Raw genomic sequence first — 18,558 nt, forward strand, 5'->3', positions numbered from 1 at the left:
ACAATCTTCTTCCTTAGCACTACACATCTGAGAAAAATAATCTTGTTGTATTTTCTAGACGAGGGCAGCCCAGCCGAGCCTTCCTCCTTCATACTCCCTCCTCACATTCCTCTGTCCTTTGGTAACCCTTCTCCCCACTTCAGGTGTCACTTAGTCAATTTATACATTTGGTAAACTTGCAAACTTTTTGTTTTCCTTCTCTCGGGTGATGGAATGCTGGTGCCACAGGGGCTTTCGGGGAACAATTCATAAGCGATACTGTTAGAAGATTTCAGAGGAAGCTCTGGGAAGACATTATTGATTAGTTTCTGCCTGTGGTATTTCACTGCTTCTGAGAGGCTCAGCAAACAGCATGGGGCCCATAACCTGCTCTTCCTTGGGAGCAGCAGAGGCAGCACACCTGCAGACCGTGAGCAAGTCACTTAAACTCTGTATTTCTTTTTTCCCATGGGTAAAAATGGCAAAATAATTATTCTGACTTCATAGCATTGCTGTGAGGATTCAATGAACTAATATTTATAAATCGCTTAGAACCGAGCTTAGTACATAGTAAGCACTATATTAAATAAGTCTAACAAAGCAAAAAATAGTAATAATATCCTTCTTTTGATCCATGCCTGAGTCACTGTGTGCAGCTTCTGTATGACATTTAACGGTCCAAAATAAATCCAAGTGGCAGTTTGCAAGGACTGCAAGTTAACACATTTCGTAATTTCACTCAAGGACTTTGACAACCTGGTCTTAATGTATCTCTTCTTACCTGTGTTTTGGCCAGACTGATTGATTATTTCCCATCCCAACTCCTCATCCCCTCCACATGTCTCTAGTTGCCTTGCTGCCTGTACCTCACATTGGCTGTCAGCATGTGTGGCCCCGTATTGAGTGTCTATTTAAGTACAAAGCCTCTCTTCTAGTCTAGATCTTAAGCTTCTTTTGAAGGGTGGGGGCCACATTTCTGATGGTTGTGTATCATTCTTCACACCTTGCACATAAGTGGTATCCTGTAAGTGTTTCAATTGGCTGCTTTGAGCTTTAGCAGACTAGGAAATGTTGGCCTAGAACTAAGTGGCACCTAGTTGAATCTTGCCTCTAGGCCTCATAGATGTATTCTGTTGAAAGGCCAGTGTCGCTCTGCTCTGTTAGGACAATAAGAGCCTCCCATGTGGGCCAGGGCAGACAAAGCCGCTGCAAAGTTAGGGGTGTGGGGAGAGTGGCTGGGATTCAAATGTCGGGTGTGAGGAGTGCCTGCAAGCGGAAGGCTAAAGACATTGGCTTTGCACAATTACCAGGAATGCTTTTAATTAGCACCTTGAAAAAGTTTGGTTAAAAAGGGATAGTTAAAATATACTTTTTATAATGCAAAGGGCTGCCTCTGAAAATGGGCCAACTTTTCAGGCCCAGTGAGAAAAGGACTAAACACAGAGTTGGCGGAGTCACAGTACCATTGCTGAAAGGTATCCAGGTTGCAAAATGGAGAAATTGGCATATCTCTTAGTGGCACTCTCTAAAATAATAAACCAGTAGTGTGCTATTATTTGTATCTTGTGCAATTTTTGATGGATGGATAAGTAAAACTATATGGGAAAAACTGTTTTCTAAAAGTAAATTCTGCCATTCCAGCAGAAATATATGTCTACACTTTTACAAATGTATTTACACAAACCCACATGGCCATGTAACTCTCCTGTGTTAGAGATACAGTTGGCAAAGAGGGAAGAATTAAAAAGTACTCTGTGTTTTCTCCCCATTTGTGGGTAGCGTTTGATGTTTGTAGATGTATGGTTTTAATAACCTTGACTAGTAGATATGGCAACTGTGAGAATTTCAAAAGAGGAAGCAAGAATACAGAGAGGAAAAACATCTATCGTTTCTAGGGGGCAGTCTTCCCAGCTGCACTCAGCCCAGAAACTGTTTCTCCTCCAAGGAAAGACCAGGGACAAGATAAATAGGCCTTCCTGACCCAAAGACGGAAACACCCAGGGACACCCTGGGGTCTGGGAGTGGGAGCAGATGGGAGGGGTGAAATATTCAGGGTGAGACTGGCCCACCCGTCAGTCTGTGGTAACTGAGCATTGCTGCCATGCAGCCGAGGGCAGGGTCTCTGAGAGGCCCAAAGATGTGAGCACTCATTTGTTTTCTGTCTTCATTCTTCAGCAAACCTTTACTGAGTGCTTATTATGTGCCAGAAACTGGGCTGAGCCCCCACTTGTGACCTCATTAGGTATTGAGTCTGAGGCCTCGGCAGCTAAGCATGGTGTTCCTTAGAGAACTGGGAGGCCTGCCAGAGAGGAGGCCCAGTACAAACAAGAAAGCACTGGAGAAACCCAGCCTTGCATCAGAGGAAGTGATGCACAAATGCTCTACACTCGGAGAGCAGAAGCAGGAGCAGAGACATTTTTCGGAGAGTTCAAGCTTGACTCTCAACCATGATATTCAGATACTACGAGAACATGCAGAAAGAGTTCAGAGACCCTGCTGACTGGGCCATGCCAGTGTGAGTCCTTAGAAGCTACAAAGACAGCCAGGAGCAGAAGGAAAAGAAGCTGAGAAAAGGAGATAGCATAGGCACTCCAGTCACCAGTGCCTGGAAGAGTTTACTGACTCTTGGAAGATCATAAATAAAACCACACTCACAGTTGCACATACTGTAATTCATTTTATAAGTGCCCAACATATCAGTAAATTGTATATAGTTTACTTATAATGCTGTTTTGGTGGTTCTGAAATAATCTCTTGTTTTATGTTCTCAAGTCCACTCAGATGGGGTTAGAATGGACCATCTGAACCCAAGTAGATTGACCAAACCATCTGCTTCTAATCTGCTTGTCTGGGCAGGGATGAGTCTTGAAGAGCCTTCCAGGACTCATCTTACAGACTCTTTGTTCATCCCCCGTTATCATGGGCATCACAGAGTCTTTATAGTAAATTCTGAACCAGTTTGTTTTTCTCAATAAATTGTGTACTTCTTGAGGGTAGGGACCCTGTCCTATTCATCCCTTGATCTCCAACACCTGGCACAGAGCCTGGCACACAGTGAGACCCAGAACCAGGACTGGTCCAATTGGGACGTGCTGGTCTCATACACCCACAAGCTGACACTGCGCTCAGTTTGTACATGCTCCATTCTGAACTTTCCTGCTTTCAAGTGGTATCTTCTAATGATAGAAAGACCTCTTTATAACTTTTTTCCTTTTATATCATGTTAATAATGCATTTAAGACAAAAACTTTCCTGTTTCATGTTATAGATTGATGTTGAATGTACTTTTTCTTTCTAGAGTGTAGCTATCTTTCTTACCAATTGCTTTGCATTTTCATTTCTACCCATAATTTTTTCAGACTCTCTGCATTCTGTTTGCTTTTCTGCTTCCTGTTTCTTGTTTCTGGACTGTCTGTTCAAGTTCCTTTTCCCTTGAAGTTATACCCCACCTCCATGCTTTCCCTCCCTAGTGCTCGTGCTCTAGCCCTGTTATTCCCCACCCGTGCTGGATGGGGTTATTAATGCAGTAAGGCGTCAGACCTATCCTGTGTCCTAGCATTTATGTCTCCTTCAGGGCAAACTCTGTCTCATACATCTCTGCCTCTCCCATAGCAACTAACACAATGCCTTACACTCTAGTAGATACTCGGCAAATATGTGCTAATAAAGTCCCTTAGTGAGGTAGTTGGAAGCAAGTATTAGTTCCCTAGTGAGGGAGCAATAGCAGACTAGCTAAGAACTCAAGCACTTGAGTGTAACTACATGGGGTCTAAACCTGGCTCCCTCACTAACTATGTTTATGACTTTGAGCAATCTGCTAAATGTCCTTGTATCTCAACTTCTTCGTCTTTAAGATGAGGATAACATAGTACCTACGTAATAAAGATATGGTGAGGGCTAAGTGAGTTAAGATATGTCCAACACTTAGCACAGTGCCTGGCCCATAGCAAGAGCTATCGTTCCCATCAACAACAACAACGATAGGTATTCATTATCAGAAGTCAGGGTTTGCATAGAAAAGGTAAGTTCCTCTAGGTTATATTCCTGTGAAGTCTGGACTGGAATGTGCCTTCTCAGATTCCTTGTGGAGGACCTTACACTCTGCCCTTTTTCTACACAGAGAATGTGTCTGCTTCACATTGTACAGAGCATCTTAACTAAGAGGTATTTTTTTTTACCTTTAGTCCTCGACCTTTATTTATCTGTTGGTGTGGAGCAGGTATATTGCTTTCATCAGATTCTCAGAGGGGGAAGTCCAACATAGGTTAAACACCACTGAGGGAGACATTGATGATGATCTATGAAGAAGAGTGGGAGGGAACCTAGGAACAGAGTAGAAACATACACTCAGGACACACAGGTGTGGCTACCCATACCTCTTATCATCCTACTGTCCTTTAGAATTCAACACTCTAATTCATCTCAGTTAGTGTTTTAATGGGCCCCTGCTAAATGTCAGGCACTGTGCTGGGTCTGGGGACCAGAAACATAACTGAGACATGGTTCCTGCTGTTGAGGTGCTTAGGGTTATAGCAATTTCTTTTCATCTTTTATTAAGCACTAATTGAATAATTTTATTACTCACCAATAGGTCAGACTTGTCTCCCCAATTAAACTTATTGTGTCTTAGTACTGGACACTATTACAAGCGCTGGTGTTTGCCCCACCACTACCCAATGGAAAGAAAGGGTGACAGGTTGTAAGGAGGAGGCAGGGATTTTGAGGACAGTGGGGAGGTGGCAGCAGGGTTGTGTCAACATGATGAAAGCCAAGCAGTCCTCATTCCAGCCCACTCTGTATCTTTGTCTAGATGGTGAGTAGAGGACTAAAGGCTTTTTGATCATAAACCTCCTTATGCCTAGACTCGGCCTGCATTCAACTTGGAAAAAAAAGATAGTAGATGTTAGGACCAGAAATAAAATAAGGCACAGGTTGCCATTAGAACTTTTTCTACAACCCAATTACTTTTTCTTCAACCAAATACATTACATGTTGTGTCAGCCAAGACCCCATCAGGAAAGAGATGGCATGCTTTAATTAGGATCATTTAGGAGACTTGGATAATAAAAGGAATACTTTTAGAGGAGTGGACAGGATGCAGGGAAACCACAAGGGCTTGTGCAGTACTCTGGGGCTAATAACAGTGAGGCTTTATTAGTCCCCTAGACCTGAGAGGGCGAGGGGACCAGTGGGAGTCTGGAAACAGGAGACACACAGAAGTGCCAGGCAGGATCTGAGATCTCCTGTCAAGAGGTTCAGGCAACCCATCGCCCCAGGCCATTGCACCCCTCCAGTCTCCTGTTGGTGCTCCCCAGTTCCCAAACCCAGGAAAGGGTCCTCGGAATGTGGTCCACACGGGTCAGGTTCCAAAGCACAGAGCAGGGTGGAGAAGGATGGAGAGTAAATCTGGAGGGACACACAGGAAAATATCCGGCAAACGTGTTTTCATGTTTGATTTTAGGGGTAAGTGTGTGTATTTTAATTTTATCTGTTTTGGCAAGCTAAAGTTTTAATAGGTTATAAAATATTTCTGCCATATTTATTACACCATCAATTTGATGATCTCAGTTATTTTTCTCAGTGTCTTATTAGTTTAGCCCACTTTTTTTTTTAGAGAAGTTTGTGTATAAATTAACCTGTTTTCCTCCAGAGCACACAGAGAATAAAAATGCTATTCTTCAGAGATTTTTCTTTCTACAAAGAGAGTTGTTCCATTTCCCCTCTCTTTTTCTCTCCACTGCTTTCTCCTTCTATGCTTAGGCCAAGAGTATATTACATTTGGAGACATCTAGCATGGTGCTTCCCAAGCCTTTCTCAGCCAAAGACTCCTTTGGGAATCCAACTAAATTTCCTGGTTCTTTTTTGCTTTTAATACCAATGCCCATATTATCCAACGAGGTTATTTTTATTACTTACAAATATTTTTATAATTAACTTAAGACTCAACAAGGAACCAAAGGTAAACAGACTGTAATTATTTCAAGTTCAAACCACTATGAGTGGATATTAATCTTTGAGAAGGTATTTTTAAAACACAGTATAAAATAGTCTAAATGAAATATCAAGTCATAATTGCAAAGGAATATCTGTGACTATAAAAGGCAAAATCAACTGGAACTTGAAAGTTAATCACTGTGCCATAGTAAACGTGATTGTAGCACATTTCAGCACAGTATTTGTAAGTCTTAGAATAGGATCTTGTCTTCTAATTATGCACTGATATGGATTCATTTTATTATGATACTCAATAGGAAAGCCCTTGAATCACTTTCAAAAGATAGGTAATTTCCTGGAACAGCTGTGCTACATTTGCTAAGAGCCCCATAGATGCTCACTTCCCTATGGAGCCCTCTGTCCCTTCCTTCCCATATACCTCATACATCATATTCCAGCCTTGTCTCATGGCCACCCTGGCCATTTTACTGAGCTGCCTGAAAGTCACTGCAAAATTTTGATCAGAACTTCAGTGAACCAAGGATCAAAGAAATGCTAAGGTATTCTCATTATAGGCTTTAAGTATATGCTTCTTCTCATGATCCATGGGAGCGATTTCTCTAATTCTTGGGTTGCCCTCCCTTAAATTACACAGAAAGGACTGTATCTTCTCAACCCTTTTCCCTTCACCCTCCCATCCCACCCCAGCAAGCATTCTCTCTTGCGCATTGCTAGGCAATGCCACTGTTGTCCTTAAGTGTTTGAGGTCTTGTGCTAGTAATGGGCCGGTGTTCACGAAGGGGCCAGGCTGCTAGCCAGGGGATTAGTTCTTCAAGGCTTGACTGATTCCATACCGTCTATCATAGTCTGTGCCATTTGTGGACTCCCTGAAAGCTGTGAGGAGACACTGAAGAGCTATGAACAGAGGAGTGCTGTGCTCTCCCCTGCCATGCTTCCCTTCGACCTTCTTTTGGAAACAGCACCTCAATTTTCCTTTGGGGAATCTCCTCCATCCTAGACTCCATCTGTGTGGTTCACATGAGGCTGATGCCACCCTCCAGCTCTAGAGGTTGGATCTGAACCTGGATTGGACCAAGCAGAATTTCAGTGATTGGTTTAGGAATAACTATGTGATCCATGCTCAAACTATGAGAATCCACCACAAGAGTGGCTGGAACTACCAGGAAAGAGGAGCCCCTTCCATCTGCTAAGGTCACTAAATTGGTAGAATGTGAGCCCACAGCCACCACTTAAGCGGGGAGCCTGCCTAAGAATGCCAGCACACTGGAAAGTGGAGCTGAAAGATATAGAGACACACAGGTGCCCTTTGTCATTTGAGCACATGGGGCCAGCTGCTTTGGCAATGGGACCCATTAACAGGCCCTACCTATTGTTTTGCCCATTATGATAGTTTGAGTCAGCTCTCTGTCACTTATAACCTGGATTCCTGAGTAAAACATCCACACATCTGAGAATTTAACGCTTTCTGGGACCTGCAGCCCCACGGAGGCCACAAGCTACTAAAAAGATGCTACAGTCAGCTGGAGCTGTGAGTCCCAGAGAACTACACAGAGTACTTCTCCTTTGCTTTGGGTCCAGAGGGCATGAGGATACACACATGGGATTTAGGAATTCCAGGAGGAGACTTGGAACTGATAACAAGCTGTATTACCAGCTGTGTGTGACATCTGTGATTAAATATGTTAAAAATATTTTTTAATAACGGAGTTGAAGAGATCAAAGTAAAGAATCAATTATATATATATATTTTAAAAAGCACATTTTAAAATCTAACATGATGCTAGACTGTTAGCAGGGGCCTAGCATGAAACACTGAGTCACCAGATTCAGCATTAATGAGACACCTAGTAGCAGAGCTCTCAGCATTGGCCCAGCTTGGGCTTCTGCCTTTTGAGAGGATGTGGAAAGCAATTGAAATGATTAAAAGCATGGAAAATCAGATCTCTGAAGAACGATAAAAGTGGGCTATTTAATCTAAAGAAAAGAAGATTGAAGGGAGAAAATAAATGGTATTTAAGTACAGAAAGAGTTCTTAGAAAGAAAAATGTGGCAGATGTTTCCTCCTCCACTGAGTATATTAAGAGAAAATTGCCTGAGACATTTCATTTGTACAAAAGAAGAATTTTTAAAGCAGATAGAATTCTTGTACGGGGTAAGAGGTTGGACTAGATGACCTTTCAGATTCCTCTTCACTGAGATTCTATGATCACTAGATCAAGGACTTGCTTATCAAAAGAATTGTGAAACCACTTGCTGCACATCTTAAAGGTAAGATGGACAAACACTGGCTGGTTTAGTGTAGGAATGGTTCTGCCCAGGAGTTACTTCCAAGACTCATAACATGCCTGTGAAGAAGCAAATACTGTGCATGGACAAACAGGACATCAGAAAAAAAACACAAAAGCCTGGTGGTAAAGTAATGATAAAGTGCAGGATTTGTATTTTCTACTCCTTCATTTTCACTGTTAGGCAGCAAATCATAATTACTTGCTGCATTAACTATAGAAGTGAGACAAATCATAGGATAGCTTAGCATCGGTGCCAGTATTTTTGGAGGGGTAGAATTAAGTGTATGGGTTCCATATTGAGTCAGGAGCATTTAATATTGGCTCTGGTAGGTATCTGGCTTATTTCCTATGTAACTTGACTAGTCTAATTTGGGATTGAGAAACTTCAAACCGAGACTCAGGAAAATGGATCTTACTTAGGGAAACAACTCTAGTTTTATATATGGAAAAGCTATTCTAAAGAACAATAGCTTTGGCATTATTACTGCTTTGATGGATCTAGACTTATTTCAGAGTTAAGGTTAAAAAAAAATTGCCATATGTTGCTCCACTTTCTTCTATATTACTTGGGCCATTATGTTAAGTTCTACTATGTAGTGACTCAGGATACTTTATACAAGTACCAGCTCCTCTGACTATGGTTTTCATTCATCCACATATCTACTAAGTAGCTCCATAGTTGGGTTCTGCAGTTTCCTTGGCCACATTGGTTGGATGCTGCTGTTTCCACATTTTCTACACCAGTGGTCATTTCCCCTTCTTGGAGCCCACAAGGTCACTTAAAAGAAATTTATCCAGGAGGCTTTTCAGTCTTTAAGTGAATCTGATAATAAAATGACCTCACAATCAGTTTTTCTAAATAAATTCAAATGGTAATTTCTTGATCTGTAGTTTTCAAGTTACAAGGAATAACTGGGAAGAGAGAAGAACAGCAAGTCTGCAAACCTGTTGTTGAAAGTATTGGGGACAGAGCTTGCTGGGGGCGGTGATTTTGATAGAAAATGATCTTGCCATACCCCACCCATACTCATTTCTGCATTGAATTATGCAAGAAAAATCAACTGAGACACAAGAGGAAACAAGCAAACAAACACCTCCAAACAAGAACAACAAACACCTCATTTCCAAAAACAGTTCACATTATATTTTACCTTTTAAAAACTGATTTAGAGGGCTGGCCCCATGGCCGAGTGGTTAAGTTCGCACACTCTGCTGCAGGCGGCCCAGTGTTTCGTTGGTTCAAATCCTGGGCGCGGACATGGCACTGCTCATCAAACCATGCTGAGGCAGCGTCCCACATGCCACAACTAGACCCACAACGAAGAACAGAAGAATATACAACTATGTACTGGGGGGCTTGGGGGAGAAAAAGGAAAAAAATGAAAAATAAAAAATCTTTAAAAAGAAAAAACTGATTTAGAAACAAGAAGCGAGTTTCTAAGTTTATTTCCACACTTGCCCTCTGAACTCTGTCTTGTTGAAAGATTCAGGGTATCAGATTCTCTCCCATAATTTCCTTTCAACAGAACCTACTGTATTACCCACCCATCCCCCAAATATAAATGGCTAAAACAGCTGGCTCTTTCACTCTTGGTGTACATGCAGAAACACAAACGAGATACACACACATATGTATAATATACATCTCTGCATATATAAACACACACTTTGGTCATTTATTTTTTTAACAGAATAAAGGTCATTAATCAAAATACAATTCATTTAACAGTCAAGGCTTGACACGAGATCATTATTTCAAGAAAACCCAAAGAGACTAAGCTCCCTTTCATAGTATTGTTTTCTTTCCAAACCTCTGTAGGGTGCATGGCTCTTCTCCACTGAGAAAGTAGGGACAGCATCATGGAGCAGCCTCATGGCCTCCATGTTAAAAGATCTAAGTTCTCTTGGGGACAGAGTTCATGCCACATATTCACTCACCTCATAGATTTTACATCTATTGTATTTCTAACTCTAGGATGTCTCTAGTTAGCCCCAGGCAAAGAAAACAAAAATTTTTCCCCATTTCTCAGAAGAAAAGACTGAGGTGCAGAGAAATAAAGCTGAATATATTTTTATTATTCTATTTCAGTTTAGTTTCATCTACTATTTTCTTAAACATTTTGTCAGCTGAGAAGAAACATTTTCAAATCATCTCATGTATGTGAAACCTTTCTTTAGAAAGCTCAAGAGAGTCCAGATTTTCTCTTTCATTCTGTGATGCGATGAGAGACAATGAAAAGGTTGGTATATATTTCTCCTTCCTCTTGACTAGGAAATAGAGGTGTAGAGTAGCAGAGTGACCAGGACAATGGCAAGGCAAGTGAAAAAAGAACCCCAGAGCCCTGTCCACAACTACCACCCAGATGAGCAACCAGTTGGCTGATTCCTGAAGAGAACAACCTCTCTCTTTCTGCTGTTGGATGTAGGCTCTCCTACAAAGCCTGCCAGCAGATTGGGTGGCCTGTTTGCCCAATCGGGGCCAAGTAGGGGCTCCCAAACTAGTCTATAACCTATGACCCTCTAGCCTTAAGAAGTTAGGCATATTCATAATTCTATAAATAAGAAAACAACCCAATAGAAAAATGGGCAAAGGCTATAAACTGGCAATTTTTAGAAGAAGAAATCTGAGTATTCAACTTTACAAGTCATTAAGGAAATAAAAATTAATAAAAAATAAAACACTACTCTTACCCGTCAGTTTGGTCAAGAAAACCCAAAACAAAACAAAATAAAATTCTCCTAAATGTTGGTGAGCATGTGAGGAAACAAGAACTCACATTGCTAATGGGAGAGTGATTTGGTGCAGTCACTTCGAAGAACAATCTGGCAGCATCCACTTAGATGTGAAAAGGCACAAACACTGCAACCCAATAAATAAAATTCTAGTTCTGTGCCTTAGAGATACTCTATGCTTCACAAATAAGATTATGTACCAAAAAAAAAAAAAAAAAAAAGAAGACTATGTTTGTAAGAAAGACTAGAAGGATGAATACCCAATTCTCCATAATGGTTGTCACCTGGAGAAGGAAATGCGCTTGTGATACTTCAACTTGATATATTTTTTAATATACAAGCCAAAAAACAAGAAGAAAACTGAGGAAAATATAGAAAGTGTTTCTTATATTTTTCTCTATACTTTTCTGTATTTAAATTTTTTTCAAAGTTAAAAAAGAAGATAGCCATCCACGCATTTGACTAGTACAGACAGCATACTTTAGCCCTTCAGTAATTTTCTGATTTGCATCTTTCCAGTCCCAAACCACGTCAACTTTCCTTTATGATACCAACAGGTTTCACCACGACTAACTTACCTGCTCGCCTAGAGCTGGTTACAAGCTCTGAAAGCGGTGCTGATAAGGCACGACAATGTGAGGAATTGTAGAAGAGGCCTGGAATCTTTTTCTGTTTTTCATAGCATTTCATAGAGTTGGAAAATAGCCTCAGGGATCATCTAATGTAATTCTTTTATTTAAATGAGGAAATTGAGGCCATGAAAGGCTTGTTCAAAGTCATCTGCTAATTAAAGGTGGAGTAGGGACCAGAATCTGTGACTACTGATTTTTCAGTAACAAATGCATTGACATATGGGAATTAATGAAGATTCTACAGATCCTTTCTACAGAGCCTTCACTGTGCACAAGCAGGCACCCCACTCAGGTTTGGTATTGTGGAAATGGTCATTAGGCCAGCAACACTTTAAGAGACTAGAAGGAGAGAAGGGAAAAGTCTGTGTGGTCACTAATCCTGTGAAGCAGTATAGCATAGAAGTTAAGAGGTTTGTCAGAAGTCACTCTTGCTGGTTATATATCCTGGCTCTGCCATTTCCCGCTGTTTTACCTTGGCTGTTGTTTAACCTCTCTGTGCCACAGTAAAAGTGAGAATGATAAGTTGAACCTATTTCAGGAGCTATAATGAGGGTTAAAAGAATTAATAATGTAATACATGAAAATGGTATCTGATATATGTGTTCAACTAATGTTAGCTATTATTATTACATCATTTGTAGAACAAACTCTTGAGGAAATGGAATATTTAATTATGGTTCTGCCATCCTTTGCCTTAACCCACATACCCATCTCTTAAAGCTGTCATTAGTATCTTCCTTTGTATTTGACTTGGATAAGTCTCAGTTTTGCAATTAAGAAAGCAGAATTCAAAAAGGTAAGATTATTTATTTGTCCAGAACGATGTCATAAATGTGTGGTGGTGATTATATTTCCTTTTTATTTCATATTTCTTTCAACACTTACTCTTCCCTTTTGGTACACATGGGGCTACACGTGAGGGATACTAAGCAATGAAGGTGATCATAGTAAAGGACTCAGTCCTCGGGGGTCTCATTGTCCAATACCTGGATTGCTATCATGATGCTCCAATCGATTACCAGCAAGTTCTTGGAGTTTTTCAAGAAGGCAATACATCCAAACTCCTATAGTCGTTTCAACAGATGTGCCTTGAACCTTAACATAAGATGATGACAGCATTCTACTCACTGCCAAATTTTTATCTATTATATGGAGGAGGTTTCTAAGTCCCAAATCAGCTTGTCTTTCTCTGTATCAGTTTATTGAAACTCCTGCTGTTGTATGTTAATCCTGATGTGCCTTTCAGACACCAACTCATTCAGTGGTGGAGAATTCATTCCCAGAGTTTGCAAGAAAGCTGACCATATCTTTGTTTGTTCCTAGTACCTCTTAACCAAATAATGTAGTTCTTAAAAGATGCATTTCCATAGAGTAGACTATTATAAATTTCCTTTTTATAGTTGTTGAAAAAATGTTTTTATAAATATTACAGTAATTTTTCTCACCCGCCTCAGAAAAGATCCATTCTCTAAACCTGAGATAAATTCCTTTGTCAAAGTAATAAGAGGGTGATTTCACTTGTGGTTTTACTTACTAATTTATTCCAAAATTTGGGTGTTAATCTTGCTGTCAGATGAATGCAATCAACTTTTGAACTCAATTTCTTCCATGCAGGGGAGAATTTCTATTCCAAATTCCCTCTTAATTGCCTCTTTTGTACACGCCCACATCTTATTTTCATTTGTGCCTAACCTAGCCCGTCACAACCTATAATTGTCTAGCTAAGTAATATTTTTTAAGTTTTGATGCTTCCAGGTACCAAAATGATTTAGATTTAAAGCTGCAGGGGACAGTTTATTGATAGGTGAATACTGAAATACTTCGAGTCCTTCGAACCTTAAAGCTCTTTCATGACAGATGACTGAAGTTGACCACACTCCATTCAGTGTGGAAGTAAATGCTAAGATTAGTCATTTACGGCATGCAGCTTTGTGAAAGTGGGTGCACTCTTGCATCCTTTGGTTATTTCTTCCCTTTTTGCCATTGTTATCTTGGTCCAAAATACCCTTTTTCCTTTGATGCCTAGCTCTCTGCTATGTGCTGGTTGCCATTCCACAAGCCATAGCTCTCAGGTTGAGCTTTTAAAATTTTCCCTGCCTGGGCTCTATCCCAGACCTGCTGAATCAGAATCCCTGGTGGCAGGGCAGGTGTATTTGTGTTTTCAAAAACCTGTTCAGGGCATTCTGTTGCTCAGCCAGAATTGAGAACCCCTCTGTCTTGTTGCCCAGGTTAGAACTCTTTTGTTTGTAAATAATTGAAACCCACTCAAACTGTCATAACAAAAAAAAAAAAAAAGGGAAATTTACTGTAAGGAAGCAGGAGAATCTTGCAGAACCCAAGGGCATGAGATCCATCTGGGCTTCATAAGAGCCCAGAGCCTGGAACTGGAGCATTGACAAGGACCCAGGCAGCTAGTCCCCCCTCTGCAGGTGTATCCCTCTGTCTGCCTAGCTTCCTTCAGAACCTGGTGGACTCAGAGCTCTACTTCTCTTCATATATCTGCTTCCTTCTGTTTCTACTTCTCAGCTAGCCACCTTCACTGCTTCATGAGCACATGGCCAAACATGGTACCTCCTCAGTACCCAAGTTTATGTGCCCTCGGTTTGGCTGACCAGTCCAACCTGACTAGCATCTCTCAATATAAATTCCTACAAGAAGATCAGATTGGCCTAGCATAGGCAATGTGCCTGCCCTTCACCAATCATAACATAGTTCAAACATGTCTGCCAAGGTCCCACCCATGTGTGAGTTCAGACTGGAGGCGGTTGAGGTCTCTCAAAGTATTTCTCTATACTTGGCCATATTTTTATTCTCCTTCTTACCTTAGCTTACCCCAAAGTTATACCAAGTAACTTCATTTCTGATTTCAACTTTATTGCTGATATTTTTCTAATGAGGATGCGAAGCAACAATTTTCACATATGGGGATGATTTAACCTTGCAGATACCACTAAGCCAAACATTGAATGTATTGTTCTCTGTGCCTAGTTCTCCCTCTTATAAATATGCATTGGCTTAAATGTTGAGAAAATTAGAGCCTTGGGAAATCTGCTTCTCCCACGTAGTAGAAGCTGGAAAGTGGTAGAGTAAGATAGCAATCGAACGACACAGTCATTTTCTATAATGTATGTAATTTTAATCATCAAAATAAAGAATGTTTAAACGAGTTGGGGTAGTTTCTCACAGACAATGCTGAGATGTGACCCTATAATGATCCTTTACAGAAAAGGCTCCTACTTTTTCTTTGTCTACACAAGAGTTAAAAAAAAAAAGAGGAAATGCTTTTAGCAGAAGTATAACATAGGGTCTGACACAGGGTTAGTATTCAGTAGTATTTTACCAATAATGTTCACTTAGAAATATTTATTAGAAGTAATTTCCTGGGCTGGCCTGGTAGCGTAGTAGTTAAGTTTACACACTCTGCTTTTGGTGGCCCGGGGTTCACGGGTTCAGATCCCCAGCTCAGACCTACATGCTGCTCATCACACATGCTGTGGCGGCATCCCACATATAAAAGAGAGGAAGATTAGCTCAGTGACAGTCTTTCTCAAGCAAAAAGAGGAAGATGGGCAACAGGTGTTAGCTCAGGGCCAGTCTTGCTCACCAAAAAAAGAAATAACTTCCAGGTGGTTTTGAAACATTGGAATGAGTTACCGAGGAAAGTAGATCAGCTTTTATTCTTTCTACTTTTTATCTTACCACCATCTTGTTTACATGGTGTAGCCAAAGACGTCCATGGTACTTGGCTCTCTAAGGGATCAGATTTTGGTAGGGAAAGTAAAATACAAAAGCAATAGGTAACATTCCCACCTTTAGTGTTCAGAGATCTTCACATGCTCTCACACGTCCCATTTCATTCTTATAGGGTCAGAAGGGGGAACTAGGGTTCACTGTCTCTCTTTTACTGCTAAGTAAACAGAGGGTCAGTCATTCCTACAATTTAAAATTCTAATTTTGCTGGTATTTTCAGGGGAGGTGAGAAGCAACAATTTCTACACGTTGATGGTCACTTAACTTGGCAGATGCCAGTAAGATGAACTGGGCAGAAAGAATGTTAAGATAAAGCATGATGACTAAATTAGAATTGAAAATGAATTTGGTCTTCTTAAAGAGCAAGAAGAACCAAAGTGACTATATTTCAGTAAATTTTAATGCAAAAAAAATACGTGATGGATAAAATATATCATAGAAACGTGTTAATGAAGGTTGAGCTATAACTATGATATAATAGGAAAAATAAAAACTAAAAGTATAGTTGATAAATGATACTGTATCAGAGTATCTTCATCATTAAATGACACTGTCATTTAAAGAATAATTGGCGATTCCTAGAACATATCTTATAGCATTAAAGCAGTAAGTGTCTTCATAAAGTTTTGTGGAAGTCTCAACTTTGATATCTTAGGTCAAAGGTATAATAGAAACAATCTATAAGTAATGTTTTCAGGTAATTTGTAAGTTCATGATAAATACTGTATTATCCAGAAGTCTTGGTTGCAAGTAACAGATCCAATGGAATTTATTGGCTAATGTAATTAGGAAGTCTAAGGGGTGGAGCTAACTGGGTTTCCAACAATACCATCATTGTTTCTATCACTATTCCAATCTCTCTGCTCTGCTTTCCTCCCATTGTTTTTATTCTCGGGTTTTGCCACATGGTGGCAAAGCAGCTTCCTTGGTCCTTATCACTTAGGATCTCAAAAGGCATGAGGTTCTTTTACTTTCTGCCTTTAAGTCAGTACCTTCAAAAAGAGTCCAGTTGGCCTAGTGGATCACTTGCCTAAGGCTCCCAAAGGCAGGGCTGGGGCAGCTCTCCAAAAGAAAGGAAGGCTCTGTTACCAGACAAGGGGGAAGGGGTGTTGAGTAGGTAGAAGAACAGATGTCCACCCATACATTACACAATTGCACATCAGGTAACTTCACATCCTGTGGCAAATGAAAAGCATTCATTAATGAAAAAGAAATGACAGCTTGAAATATTATAAGTAGTGAAAGAAAAAAAATTCAAGGTGCTTTTTAATATTCACTCCAATTCCCAAGATTACAACTATTTATTACTTCCTCTTTGCTTCCCAATATTTTGCTTACCCCTCTACTATGTCACTTGATTATCTTCCTTCTGCAGAGCTAGCTTCCTGAAATAGGATGCAAACATTTGAAGATAGAACTTGGACTTTTATCACTTTATCTCTAGCCTCATCTGCTGCCTGGAACACAGAAGCCTCTTGATGTTTACTGAATGGAATTGGATTCTATCATGTGACTGTTCAAGATAGGAAAATAATGATTTTTAAAAAGTTTGCTAGACAGGGCACTGGGGGAAAGTCATTCTCTATGAGGGAGGGTTTTCCCTGAGCCATTCTTGGCTTCTGCTTTCTCATCCCTCCTCCTCAGGGAAAGCGGAGTGGCTCATCTGATTGGGGAGTCTGGGATAAGGAAGGCCTCACATTCAGGCATGGTCCTTCACCGGCCGCGGAAGCTTGGGAGCCACTGCCTAATCCAGTGTGGGGAAAGCTCCCTGTTGCTATGCACCCGAGCCATATCTTCCACGGCCTCTGTTTCTTTTGATGGGTTCAGAATTCAGGTGTGGAAAAGGTGTATGATTTAATGGTCCCTCAAACCTCACAAAAGAATTTAGAAAGATCCTATATTTGTCTTTGGGTATGTGCAGAGAATGGATTAAAAGAGTAAATATCTTGGCATTTTATATATTATTTACTTACATCCCATCTTTTTCCAAAACAGATTTAAGGTGGCTTCGTCTTCAACATGTTAATCTAATCTATGACGTTCAAAAGCCACAAGGACAGAAAAAGAATTTTCCGAGACACCCTGAAGCACAACTTCATTTGATATGGTTTCGTAGCCTAGATTTAATCAGGAAGGCACTGATTCCTTTTGTTGTTGTTGTTTTTAAGCAAAAAAGATCCTATTCCTCCTCTATTTCTTCTCATGGTGAATAGTGCCACCAGTTACCCCATCACCAAACAAAAACCTGGGAATCAGCTTAGATTTCCTTTCCCCTCTGCTGCCCATTCTCCCAAACATCCACGCCATCATCAAGATTTCCTCTTCAGTGCCTCTCAGAGCCAGCCCTACATCCAGCGTCTAAGTTCACACCTTGAATTTTCTCTCACCTGGACCGTCCAGCAGCCCCACTCTGTAGTCCTTCATTCCCTCTTCCATACTGTGGCCAAAGTGTTCTTTCTCAGGTGACAGTGTAATTGTGTTGCTCTTGTATTTGAAATCCCTCAGTGTCTTTTTACTGCCTCTAGGATTTAGTCCAAACTCCTTAGCATACATACAGGACCTCAAGGATCTGGCAGCTGCCGAGTTCTCCAGCCATTTCTCCCTGAATGGCTTCTCTTTCAGCTTCATTTCACCATCACCCCTCCTCCCCCGAAACACATACACTAGAGCCATTGTGCAGGCCTCAGAGTACCTCTTATGGGCTAGGCTCTTGCACATTTTTGGGTTGCTTTTGCTGCTCTTCTGCCTATAATTTACCCCTTCCAGCCTCCCCCTGCGACCAAAACCGGCTCAGCTTTCAAGACTCAACCAAAGTGCCACCTCCTTTCTGAAGCTTTTTTGACAACTCACCCCAGGAAGAATCAAGCACTCTCTTCCTTGCATTCCCTTCTGTGCCTTGTAGTCCTCAACACGTTTTTTTTCATGAATTGTTTATAATCCTCTTTGCCTCTAGTAGACCGAAAGATCCTGGGGACTAAGTCCTAGTCATTCTCCTTTTGTTGCCTCTGACACGTAGCACTGTACCTGACACTTTAGCAATGTTCCTTAAATGTTTGTTGACTAAATGCATGCTTATGTGTATGGAAGAATAGTAATTTAGGACTTTTTGTTAGCAGTATTCCTTTCCTTCCTACAACTTTAATGATACAGAATTAGCTGCTCTTACAAAATGCTTGAGGGGTGGGGGCCTGTATTGCAATGATTTGGCTTTAAGAAGTAGT

The 18,558-nt window shown here is 40.7% G+C and overlaps 1 protein-coding gene across 9 annotated transcripts in view; it reads left to right on the forward strand.

The window, feature by feature from the left end:
- Positions 1–18,558, forward strand: part of LOC124231003 (DNA repair protein RAD51 homolog 2) — a 560,668-nt gene that overhangs the window by 426,365 nt on the left and 115,745 nt on the right. The gene's annotated exons all lie outside the window — the stretch shown is intronic.

Source organism: Equus quagga, chromosome 20, assembly GCF_021613505.1.
Source record: "Equus quagga isolate Etosha38 chromosome 20, UCLA_HA_Equagga_1.0, whole genome shotgun sequence".
In the NCBI taxonomy this organism is placed as follows: domain Eukaryota; kingdom Metazoa; phylum Chordata; class Mammalia; order Perissodactyla; family Equidae; genus Equus; species Equus quagga.